Here is a 13,171-nt window from a genome sequence, read left to right as displayed (position 1 = left end):
AGTCATGGCAATGTCATTAGTCATTGGTGTTGGTCAGAACAGGCATGGCATCAACTGAAACTAACAAACTTTTCGAATAAAGTAGGAGATACTATCCAAGAAAACTTGTAGTTGGTTTCTGTGAGATTTAGGCCCGAGGAAAGAACCAAACTGGTTCTATGGTTACTTGAACACAGTGCTGCAAGAGTATATTCCAGAAAGTTTCATAACTAATGTTTTTAATGGAAAGCAATGACTGATAAATAAAGTGGGGCTTTAAATTCATTGTTTCCGGTGTTCCTTGTTATCTTGTTGGTTGTTGCCAAAAATTCACTGCTGCTTGTATTCCCATGTTCCTGGGCTTGAAGTGAATTCTTTGGGCTCTTTTTTATGAATAGAGGTATAATGTGGCTCCTTCCCACTTATGGTTCGTTTGGTTCTTGTGATGGGAATGGGAAAATGGGAATATTCCCATTATATTTCCTTTTTCAGCGTTTGTTTGAGTGGATGGAATGGGAAACCATGGGATGGAGGTTCCCAAAAACAATGAAGTGGGGTCGTGCTGAACGGTTCCCAATGGGAAACCTTAGCCGGAGATCGACAGGAACGACCCCAGTGAGAAAAGAAAAGTTTGGGAAAAAAGTATCGGGCTCTTCCTCTCAACCTTGCGCAGCTGACCATCACCACCTACCTGCGTCCACAACCGTCATGTTGTTGGCGTTGTTCCTGTCGATCTCCGGCTAAGGTACTACCAAAACCATGACCACTGACGACCGGCGACTATTTTCATACCATTTTTGAAGTTGTTGGTCTCGTGTTGGTGGCCAGAAGCCATTCTTTCTGGTGGTTTAACTTGTTTTTTTACAGATCAACTTCTTTCCGGTGGGAACAAATGCCTTGTTCTTTTTTTTTTTTTTTTTTTTTTTGTATCTCTTATGAAGACCTCTTTCTTTCTTTTCATGTGTTTCAGTCACCTAACGGCCAAGAGTCCAAATTTGTCATCTTCGTCCTCTGAAGGGCAGATCTATTGTCTTCTTCTCATGTTTTCTTTGTCTGCTAACCCGTCTTCTTCCCATGCCTTCCCATGTCTCAGCAACCAAACAGAGTGACAGAAATGGGAAAATAAATTTTCCCTTCCCATCCCATCCCTTCTCGGCAACCAAACGGACTAAGGTAGAAATAGAGCTGGAACGTTAGATTTAGCTCTCTTCTAGAACTACTTCAAGGAAGTGAGTTTATTCCGGCAGAGTTATGAACTTGTCATAACCCTTCTTCTCTATCATTTTTTGTAGGAAAGATCCAGTTCCAGTGCTTTACCCTAAATTTCATCAAATCTGAGCAATTTTTGTGCTTGCAGTTGTCTGAAGATGTCATGGAAAGTTGAATTGATCTTGAGGCTTAGTTTGGAAGGAGTACAAATGCAAATATGTAGAGTGCAATACCTTATATTTTGTATTATTTTCTATGTATTTGCACTGTGCATAATTGTATTTGTACTCTTTCCAAACTGAGCCAAGTTCAAATACAAATATGTGCAATGCAAATATAAGTTAAGAAATACCATACACAAGGTTTTGCACTCTACATTTTTGTATTTGTACCATTCCTCAACTGAGCTTAAACAACTGTTGTAGGATTGAGTATTCACTGGCTGATGTATGAACTATCAAAGTAACCATTGGATGCCTTTGCTGTTGTGAAATTGGAATCTTTTACGCACACTGCAACCTCTTAATGGCATGAGTTGTATCTAATACCAATCCAATCAATAAAAGCACTGTTCATGTGAGTTGGAACAATTTACCATAGTTTCTTATGTTTTTGTGCTCATTTTACATGTTTTCAAGGATGTATTTCCATCTAAGCTTGTTGGCATGTTGGTTTATGATACATTTTTTTTTTTTTCATTTGCAGGTGTCAACTCTATGTTATCAGTTAACAAACTGATCTACTATGGTGGGCTTGCTGATACTTTATTCAGAATTGTATTTCTCTACGCCAAGCACTGGTTCTTCAAATGTAACAAAAGCTTTTTACTTCTGGACCTTGCCTTGCTATTCTGGACGTTGCAACGTGAGGTGTCTTCCCTGTAAGGCATTGCTACCTGGGATTTCTTCTTCACTAGTGGCTGGCCTTTTGTTGTATTTTATGTTTGTTAAAGAAAAATGGTAGATGTTGTATGTGATCTTCAATGGAAATATCAAATTTCCAACTACCGTACTTAATCTTCGTCACGTTTGTAGCTGTTGTTGTTGTGTTATTTTATTTTATTTTTTTAATATATCTTGGGAAAGCAGTCAAGTTTGCTGCCTATTGATAAATATAGGTATATTAAGATGGATATTAATGTTGCTGCCTATTCAGGAGAGTTTCTGCATTGATTCAGCTGTGTTGACTGAGCCGTTTTGGAGAAGCTACCTAGCCTACCTGACAGTTTTTATCAGAATGTTGATTGAGTTCTTGTGTTGATTAAGCCCATTTTCAGTTTTCTGATATTTTACCAAATATGGCTTTACAGCGTTCAGGGCAGATTTGTTCTCACAGCGGGAGGTTGGTGTAAGGTTCAAAAATGTTACGTATTGGTTGATACGTATTGTACTGGGAGCACCCTGATACGCCCCTACAGAGGGTGTTTGGGGTTCTGACCGGTTCAGGGGGTGGAGGAACCTTAAATTGGCCCCCTTAACTGGATTTAAAACATAAAATAAAATAAAATAAAATAAAAACAGTACCGTTACGCCCCTACTGGCATATCAGGCATATCGATATTTAGAACCTTGGGTGTGAGGTGCACTGTGAGGAGTATATCCAAACTGATTTGTAAGGTCTCCTAGTGATTATAGTGGAGACCGTGGTCTAATCTCACCTGCACCAAGGTTGGGGCCTGGGGGTTTATGGGTTTGGGGATGGGCTACACCTTATTGTGTACCCCTTGGAGCGAAAGAAGAAAAAACACTATAAGGGTGAGCTGGAAGGTGCAATTTCATTGTGAACAGTGATGATCATTTATGATCTAGCCTGACCTGCAAATTTCTGGTTCCGGTTAGTTGTTTTTCTTCCGGGCCAGGCCTGTTCTGGTCCCGCTCTAAGCCTGCACAAGTGCACATAATGCGGGTTGGGCTCAGGCTGTGAAAACCTTAGGCACCATATGACTTGTATACAATGTTTTAAAAACTGACTGGAATCAGAACCATTCTGGCCAATGGTTATTGGGTTGACAGTTTGATTCGAATGGATGGTCCATTCTGATAAAAAAATAAAAAAAATAAAAACAGAATTAAAATAAAAAAAAGCCAAAAACTGTTGAACAGATTGAACGGATTGGTGGTTTGACCACCCGGGTCAACGTATCATTGACCAATTCAACAGTTTTTTAGTCAGAGACCAGGTTTGGTATAAAATGGAATCGGTTGCCTGAATGATTCCTGGGCCAAATGGTCCAACCATCAAAGTCAACAGTGATTCAAAAGCATTACTTCTATACATTATTTGGCATGATATATTAATAAATGGATAACAAAACTTCTGTATATTTTTCTATAATTTTGATTGTTAAATTAACTTAAAGTTTTAGTTTTTTAAGCCTTTGCCGGGCCTGGGCAGTCATAAAAACCATTGATAGACTGTCAAAACCCAGCCCTACCCATGATCATCCCTAATTATGAACATATCCCAACATTATGAAGGGCTGATGCTGTTGGACCAAACCTCCGTGTTGAAAGTAATATTTGTTATATATTTTTCATGATTTTCAAAACTGGACCGGACCTGAAAAACCAGAAACTGGTCACTTGACCGGTTCCATTTTCCCCAAAACCGCTTTCCCTCCCCTCCCCCCCCCCCCCCAAAACCGTTGATTTTGGTCAGCAAACTGCTGAACCATCCGGTTAACCATTTGAACGGTTTTGACCATTTTTATCAATTTTTTTTTAATTTTTTGTCAGAATGGACCGTTCAACCCGGCAACTGGACCCCTGACTGGTTCAGTCACCGGGTCAGTTTTAAAAACCATGATATTTTCCAATCATGTCCAACAACAAAAGAGCACAAACAGTAATTCCCTGAACATGATCTTCTCTTATTAATCCATAATAATTGTAATTGATAGATTCAAAACTTAAATGTTACATGTATACTATTGGTAAAATTGTTGGTATCTTTGCTTTTGCTCCTATGAATAAAAATTACACTTGGATCCTTTCTTGGCTCCCTGTGTGTAAAGATGGTGAGAAACCCTGCACCTAGGCAACTTAAGAGAATCAATGGTTCAAATTGTTCATCCATCACAGGTAACCTTAACTCATTGCTACACGGTTAAACTGATAAAAAGCGCACACTATCTATGCACAGGCCAGGCTTATTAATTAGACGGTCCAAAACAATGGAAGCTCCGAGATGATCTCCACTATTCAATCCAGTGTTTTAGAAACCGGATCAGATTGAACGGTCGGACCAAAAAATTTGGGAATTGATCACTTAGGCCAAAAACCGTTGATTTGGTCAGCAAATTACTGATCTGGGCGGTTGAACATCGACTCGGATGATATTTTTTTATCTTTTTTATTTTTTATTTTATTTATTAGAATGGGTCTTCTGTTTAGACTGGATGGTCAGACCATTCGACCTGGGAACCGGAGCTGAACGGTTCCATGTCCGCTCCTATTTTAAAAACCTTCATTCAATCTATGGTCGATCAACACAAAAATGTCTTCAATATATTAAAAAATTATTATCTCCTACTTGATTAATATTTGTTTATTTTTAAACATTTGAAGGAAAACGTTAATTTAGAAAAGACAAAATATGGGTTGGCAAAAACATTAAGTCGAGTGGCCACCCTAGTTTTTTTGAAAACCACATTTATTTAGTTGTAGTGATCATCAAGTTCAAATATTTGCTTCATGAAGAGCAAACCAAACTTAGTTTCAACAACTCTATAAATACCTGACAAAGAGAAACACTCTTTGGTGAAGTACTAATCCATTTCCATATCAAGGCATTTAGGAAATTGCCTTTCCTAAGCACAAGTAGTATGAAAATCGTGTCATTGGATTAGACACCATAACCAAATGAGAGTATAGAGTACTCCAATAAGGGCCACTCCGCTTCATGTGTATTACTTTTCCCAATGCCACTTGATGCATCCAAAAACCCATTGTTGAGATCACACACATTCAACCTATTTAAGTAAGGGTTCTACAATAGGAATGGAACGGGGCGGGGATCATACTCCCCGTTCCCGACCTCGATTGTGAAATTAATTCCGTCTCTATCTCTAATCCCTGTTGGGGATAAAATTTATTCTCCATCTCCAATCCCGACGGGGATGGGTTTCTCACGGGGACCCAAATCCCCAAAATTTTTTTAGATAAAAGTATTTATTTGAAAAATAAATTTACTTAAAATAAATTATAAATAATTTTTTAAATATGTTTTGATATATAATATAAATAATATAGTATATATACACAATTGGGGTTGGGGTGGGGCGGGGACCTCAATCCCCATCCCCAACCCTGACCTTGATTGGGGATTCCTATTAATCCCCGTCCTGCCAAAACAATCCCCATCCCCGACTCCATCGGGTCCCGTCGGGGATGGAGAAAATTGCCATCCCTATTCTACAAATGATGAGTGAGCAACCAATTGTTGCCCATGTAGCCTCATCCAAGAGGGGAGGGGTGAATTGGGTTCTAAAAATTTTATCTAACCCTTTACTTTCTAGTATGATAGATGCAAGAGAACAGAAACTGTAAGCAATAAAAACAATGTCCAAGATGTACAAGATGTGCAAGAGTTAAGTAAAAATAAGAGATAGAATGGATAAGAGCAAACAACAAGAATGACACATAAGATTTATAGAGGTTTGGCTATCCCTAACCTACATTATCTCCTAGGCACACCATCTAAAAATTTCACTATACCAACTAGGGTTTCAAATACCATCAAAACTTTTATACTAGTTGGAATTTCGGGTTCTATTCAAACTTCCACTACAAGAAAAATGAGCTAGGCCGGCACTCACCAAGCCGCCGCCTTAGCCTTTTCACCTGCCGGCATAGACATGAGCTGGATGTTCAGTGCTTGCCTTAGGTCATAAGCACCGGCTTAGAAGAAAAAGAGTGCCACCTTAGGGACCCGGTCCAGCCATTCAACAGTCGCCGGGTTTTAGAGGATCACCGACCCAGATAATTACGGCTGCAGCCCAAACCGCTGGGACAGGATAAGTTAGACAATAGCCTGACTGTCGGTCTAGTTATTAAGCTAGCAATCCAAACCGCCGGCTTAGATCTATTTGTCATTTTGATAAACTGTCACCTTACCTAAACTATGTAATCAAATCCAACGGTTATAACTACTGGCTTAGGTATATTGAGTTGTTAAAGGTGGTGGTTTCTATGACCGTTGGCTTAGTTTTTTAAAATTTTTAAATAATAATAGCAGTTGCACCTGCTTCAACCTAAAGCATAAAAATTATTTAATCAGTTGCTTGGTGGCATATTGAGCTTCTTTCAATAGAAAAAGCATTTTATTGAGTATGAAACTAAAACCTGAATTCAATACAATCAATTCTGGTAACCTGATTTGCACTTTTAATCAAGTTCTGGTAATCTGATTTGCATTGATAGTTTTTCAAGTGACAAATGCTTCCTAATCGTGAAACAGAAATTCAGACAAAACTCTTCAATTGAGCATTATTCATCCAGGCCAAGGACCCTTCAAATCACCTTGGAGAGGATGAAACTGAATAGCACCGTGGCTGTAAACGGGGAGCTATTGCAACAAAAAAAAAAAAAACTCCAAGGGGAGGTTTAGCTGGAGGGAATTCAGCCATTACTTCTAGGAGACTTCTCTGACTCTCAACAACCCATTGTGAATATTCATCCTGGAAATAGAAAAGATATTAAAAACAAATTAAAAATATAAAGAAAAGGTACTAAATAATAGCCATGCAATCATAACAGGAAAATAACCCAAATAAATAGATTATAGTACAACCAAGGGAAAAAAGGTAAACTATGGTCCTTTCCCTCAGGTGATGCAAACAATTTTATTCTTTCTGCTTCACTAGGTTCAGATGCATGAGCAGCCAAAGCAACAAGACTAGCCTGAAAGTACCAAAAGACAAAACCCAAATATCTCAAACTTCAAGTACAATGAAGGCAAAAGATACAAGATGATCAAGACTTAAACAATCTTTCTAAGAGGATTCAAGAGATCTGCATAGCGTGCTATTGCATTGCGCAGGGTACAAGGCCTAGGGAAAGGGGGTGGTAATGAGCTTGGCAGTGGAGTCCCATCTTCTTTGTTGGTGTGAAGTGAAAACAGCAAATCCAAGGGTTGAGCCAATAAGTTGCTTGTTTTTTCAATGGTTTCATTACAATTCTCAGCATAAACACCAATAGGGTCTCCAGTTTCATATCTGAGAAGTGTAACACAAATGAATCTAAATGCTAGGACATTCTAATCGAAGTTTTGGAAGAAACCAAAGAAAATAGAAATGACTTGAAACATGATGGACTGAAGAGACTGAAGAACATGATAGACTAACAACATTCAACAATTCATAGAAAGCAAATGACATTAATCTCAGTCTTACATTGTTTGCCAAGTACCTCTCAACATGGTTTGTCATGGATGTGGCTTCCACAATCCCCTTTGAGGTTCTGGCATTCTTGTTTACAGGAAAAACCAAGGTGGGTTTTAGTTATTGCATTTTGGGCTTACTCCGGTTTTGGAGGTTAAGAAGGGTCAAACAATTCTTCACAAAGGTAACAAGGTAATTTAATTTCACCCTCTGCAAGCAAGAGAGGATTATAGGATTACAGAGTTTATGCCCCCTAAAGCTTCTCTAACTCAAAACCTTTTCTCCTCTTTCATTTTAATGGATTTCAGGCTTGAGAAGGATATCATATTCAGCTATTTCTTGATAAGATGTACTACACTTCTATCTATAAGTAAAACTTGATTTGCATTTTGCTTTAAATGAATGTGCAGAACCATGATAGAAAGTTTTAGTGCAGGTTACATTGTTTCTAATTCATTGTGTTGGGTGTCTCTATTACTTCATGGCGGACTATTACCTGCATCAAGGGAGGACATGGATTGGCTCATCACTGCCATTTATTAGTCCACCACTACCATGACCACTGCAAAATCCAACAGTAGGAATCAATTCAAAACATGGAGTGAGTATGGATCCCACCATAAACACTTCTTCCTTTAAAATACAACCAGTAACACAACCTGGTAATCTTCTTGCTATAAGCGGCCATATGCATGGATGCAGCATGACAATTTCTTTCTCAGTTTTCATCATCAATTCAAACCACCAAATTAGAACAATTAATAACTGGGGTTTCAATTTTCAAGAGATTGGTCTCCGTGTTGAGGGGAAATTTGATCGACTTGCTTGAATTTATTGACAACTACGTAATTTAAATTAATTAGCTAGCTTTTACTTAGAATCTGTAAGTTTCCTTCAGCTTCTCTGTTTGGGGCTTTCACTTCAGTCCAGCTAGCATTGGCTACTGGGGTTGGGTGAATGGCGGGGGTGGGGAGAAAATCATGCACCTGTTACCTAGAAATCTATGAAGTCTGATGATAAACTCCTCTCCTTCTGTGGAAATGTTTCCCCTCTTGATATTTGACCTCAGATGTGCATCTGAATATCTAAGCCACACATACATTTCCAAAACTGATCAAGTTGCAAATTCACTTGCAAGTTGTCTTGAAAGGCTTATGGTGTTATGGTTTGGTTGTATATGTCAAATCCATGAGCTTTGGCAATTTCCATTCTTAACTATGAAGCCTTTCTTTGATTTCTTGATATTTAATTCTGATTGTTGAAATACCTGATGACTCTTCCCAGGGTTTGGAATCAAGATGAACCCACACTAACTTGTTGCACCTGGATCGTTTGAGAAAACTTTGGTAATGGGGATTGTGGGTCACAAAGGGCAAAGGTTGATCAGGAAATGGAACATAGTGCTACCAATGAAACTCATTTAATGTAAATTGTATCAGTCTTAGTCTGGACTGTGCTTTAGTTCAGTATGCTCTGTTTTGTAAGCTAGGTGCCATCTTGTCACCTATTGCATGTAACTAGTTTTCTCTATTTAATAAAACTTCTATTTTTACTCTTCAAAAAAAAAAAAAAAAAAAAAGCAAGGATGCACATTATGTAGTTTGATGCTCACTTATTTGAAGTTCCTTTATTTTTAGGTACAAGAACTGTGATCTTTGTTCTTAGTTTTTGTCTTTTCATATCTGACCCTTCTTTAGCAAGACATTCCCTGTTAGAATAGTCATTGAGTTGATACTTGAGCTATTAATTTGAAACTTCTCTTATCCAATGATTGATGATGGAATAGAAGTTATAATTGCTTTTCTTTAAAGGTGTTTATTAGAATCTAATTGATGTGTTATTTTCTGATTTAAATGATGGATATTTGCTTCTAAAGAGTGGGTTGGTTGTTTGTTTTACAAAGAGCTTCAGTATAATCGGGTAGTTTTGGCTAGAGAACATAGAAAGAGTAAATCCTGCTATATGCACTAAACTTGCAACTAAATCCACAACTCTACTTTTATATTTCAGCTATCTATAGTGATCATATGTTGAAACTTTGCCCAACAGGCCCAGATTTTAGTGTTGTTTTGAATACTACGAAAATAAATTCTTTGACAAGGGTGTCCATAACATAAATTCTCATTATGGAATTTCTTCAAACACCTTGCATTCAACTTGAATTTCTTTATGGTGTTTGTTGAGACTTTATTCAACAAAAAGCTAATAAAACTAATCTAACTAGGGAGCACTAATAAAGGATCTACAAATTCTACAAAATAAATAGATAAACAAAAAAAAATGGATAAGTAATTTGGACTAAAGACAAAAGAAAATAATCAAGCTATATAACCAGGCATACAAGAAAATAATAAGGTTAATCAAATCGATCAAGACCATATAAATGATTTACCTAATGACACTAATCTATGTTTTGGTTGGACCAAACTGAATCAGTTGATTGGGAGATAACATTCAAAATTTTCACCAAGAGATGGCGTAGGAAACAAATTAATGGAAATAAGAAGATAAGAGGGAGATTGGAATAACTCTTTCACCTCAGGCACTCAAAGTTCTTTCTTCTTCTGGAATTTTTTTATCTCCTTCATATTTGTATCCAAGTCCAAGACAAGAGGGAGAGAGTAGAAGAAGGAAAAAAGAGATATGAAATAGAACGCGAGAATTGATATTTTCTATTTAAAGTCGAAATCCAAGATACTCGTTGGTTGCTCTATTTTAGACCAGTTTACTATTGATTTACAACCAGTTCAATTTAAAACCGCCATCCCATTTTTTCTTTTTGCATTGTTTAATTCAAAATCGGCGGCCATGTTAAAACCGCCGCCATAGGTTCATCTAAGCCAACAAAATTTTCAAGCACTGGCCTAGAGCGTTTTTCTTGTAGTATTCGTGTGTTCTTTCCAAAAACACCTAACCAATCCAGCTAGAAACCTACTAGTTGATCAATCACAACAAATACAGTATATGAAATAGCAAAGCAAATAACAATTAAAATAATGTCTTTATGAGGCTAATATGCAAATATAATATAAACTACTTAGATGCAAGGGAATGTACAAAAGTATATGGGTTATAACACTTGAATATATTCAAGTTTCTTCATGAGAATCAATCATGAACAAATGGCTTTTTACCTTTTTTCACAAAGGTAAAACTCTTTTATCATAGAATCTTTCCAAACTTTTTCCTCTCTTGTTTTTTTCCTCTCTTGTTTTTTTCCCCTCTTTTTCACTTTAATTCTTTTGATCAATTCACTTCCCTTGAAACCTTTAGCTCAAACTCATGCATAAATAGCATGAATCAAAGCTAGAGACCTTGTGACAGTTATGGAGCCATTGGGAGAGGAGGAAATTATTCTATGAAACATTCAAAGCTAGTTTCCAATGAGGCTAAAGGCTTATCAACGAGGAAAAAGCCATTGAGCCTTCAAATAGTAAACAAAATCTAACTTTGCATCATAAAGTAGTCAACTATCACAATTAAGTATAGTGGATCGCTTCATTCTACCAAAGAGTAGGTAGTCGACTATATTATGACTAAGTAGTTAAGTACTATGTGCAATAGGGAATTTTTTTTTTCTTTGGTAATCGACTACTACCCTTTGATAGTCAACTACTTGATAAACCCAATCTTGACTGTCACAACTAGTTGACAACTACCTTATAGATTGGTACTGGACAAGTTGGCTATGGATATGCTTGGAAAACACATGGATACAGACGAAAAATATGGAAACACTTGGATATGCTAGGGAAATGCATAAATATTCCATAAATATATTAATAACATTAAGATTAATGTCAAAATGACTATAAATAATGTATAAATACATAGGAATTGAATATTTTAATGATATATATGAAGAAATGTGTTACAATTAATATAGTGGGATGCATAGATATTATACAATTTTATTGATAATGTATCAATTAAAAGTCCAAGACACATATTATATAGATTTATACAAATTAATACATGCACAAAGACATTATTATTTTTACTTTCTATTAAAATCCATGGCACACAACATATGCAACTATTATATTTGAAATATTATACCATTTTTTTATTAATAAACTAAATAAAATTAACTGTTAAATGTTTGATAAACAATATTTTCATTTTTTAAACAATAAATATACTATTATAAAATGTCAATTAAAATAACAATTAATAATTTATAAAAACATATAATCTTAAATTAAAATATATCAAATCTATTAAAATTTTGAAGATGCATATCATATGAAAATTTATAAATTTTAATTAATAAAGTAATTATTCCATTACTAAAGTTTTTATTTTTATAATTTTTCTAGAATAAGAAATTATTTTTTATATAAATGTAGATTAGTGGTTTAAACGATTCAATTATATTATATTCTTAAATATTTTATAAAATTTTATAAATAATAAATACATTGTTATTTAATGAAAATTAAAATATTAGTTTATGATTCATAAAAAATTTAAGAAATATATCATGTGTAATTTTATAAGTTTTAAGTATTGGAACAATTATTCTATTATAATTTTTTTATTTGTATAAATTTCTTGAAATTAAAAATTAATTTTTGATATATATGTGGATTTGATAAATTATTTATTCAATTAGTTTATAAAATACTAATTTTGAATATTATTATTTTTAATTTGTATTTGGAGTTGTTGAACATATGTGCATGTTGTTTGTTTGTTTGGATTACATGTCGACATTAATGTTAATAAAATTTAATCTATTTATTTATTGTTATGAAGTAAAAGGTGGCTAAGATGCATGCACTCTTGGGCATTGGGCGACCTAGGTTTTTGGGTTTAAATCATGTTGGACCCCTTCTTTATAATAAGTCAATGAATTACATTTGTTGTCAATTCAGGGTTCGATATGCTTTTGTATTAGTGTGTATCAGACTGTACAAGCTGATACTATATGATATGCCTCAAGATGGTGGTATAGTAGACCAATATGCATGACTGATAGGATACACCTCCAATCATAGCGTATCTCGTGTCGGTGTGATCCGATACCAATAAGATACACCCCATATTGGATGAATCATATTGACATTTTAATCCTTGGTTTTAAGTAGTTGGCTACTAAGTAACATTAGACTCAATTGTCACAACTAGTCAACTACTACGTATAATGCAACCTTAGATCACTCAATTGGTCAACTCCTACTGATTGAGAGTTGACTCCTTAGGCTTCCAATTGTTCAAGATAGAGTCCAAGAAAAGCCTAAAACCTTTTCTTGACTTAGCCATTAGTCTTCATGTTGTGGTAGAATTGAGGTAAGTTTAAGTTAAGCCTATACTGTGCTTCTTGCAAATTGATTACATCAAGTCCTAACAAATGTAATAACTTTAATATTTCTAGAACTTGATATTTTATTCGTCTTGTTCATTAGAGTAAGCTTGCATTCTTTGGATAGGCTTTAATTTATCTAAGGGAATAATCGATACAACTACACTCATATCTCGGATCATTAGTACTTTTAACGAATTTGTTATCATTAAAACACATAGCATCAACACCAACACCCATCTAAAGATTTAAAAAAATCCACAAACCAATTCTCCATATTGGAGAATTCCTCTCTATTG

General features: G+C 35.5%; 1 protein-coding gene and 1 long non-coding RNA gene across 10 annotated transcripts in view; one reads left to right on the top strand and one right to left on the bottom strand.

The window, feature by feature from the left end:
• The window catches only part of ASHH3 (histone-lysine N-methyltransferase ASHH3), a 42,361-nt gene extending 40,005 nt beyond the window's left edge, over positions 1-2,356 (top strand). For 8 of the 9 annotated variants that reach the window (XM_088953921.1, XM_088953922.1, XM_088953924.1 and 5 more), the window contains one exon: positions 1,894-2,356. The gene's annotated coding sequence lies outside the window, so the exon portion shown is untranslated. Of the gene's footprint in view, positions 1-1,613; positions 1,765-1,893 lie in introns of all 9 variants that reach the window. The other variant, XR_016102071.1, reaches the window with a different exon arrangement.
• A 4,136-nt stretch (positions 2,357-6,492) lies between these two features.
• LOC148845857 (uncharacterized) lies at positions 6,493-10,195 on the bottom strand. Its single transcript, XR_016102070.1, has 3 exons — positions 10,105-10,195; positions 8,064-8,129; positions 6,493-6,865 (listed from the first exon to the last, which is right to left on the bottom strand). It is a non-coding gene; the product is annotated as an uncharacterized LOC148845857 (long non-coding RNA).
• Between the last annotated feature and the right edge of the window lie 2,976 nt (positions 10,196-13,171).

This window comes from Nelumbo lutea, chromosome 7 (assembly GCF_056320005.1).
Source record: "Nelumbo lutea isolate HS-2025 chromosome 7, American lotus-T2T, whole genome shotgun sequence".
NCBI classification, from domain to species: Eukaryota; Viridiplantae; Streptophyta; class Magnoliopsida; order Proteales; family Nelumbonaceae; genus Nelumbo; species Nelumbo lutea.
This window is presented reverse-complemented; position numbering and strand designations above follow the sequence as displayed.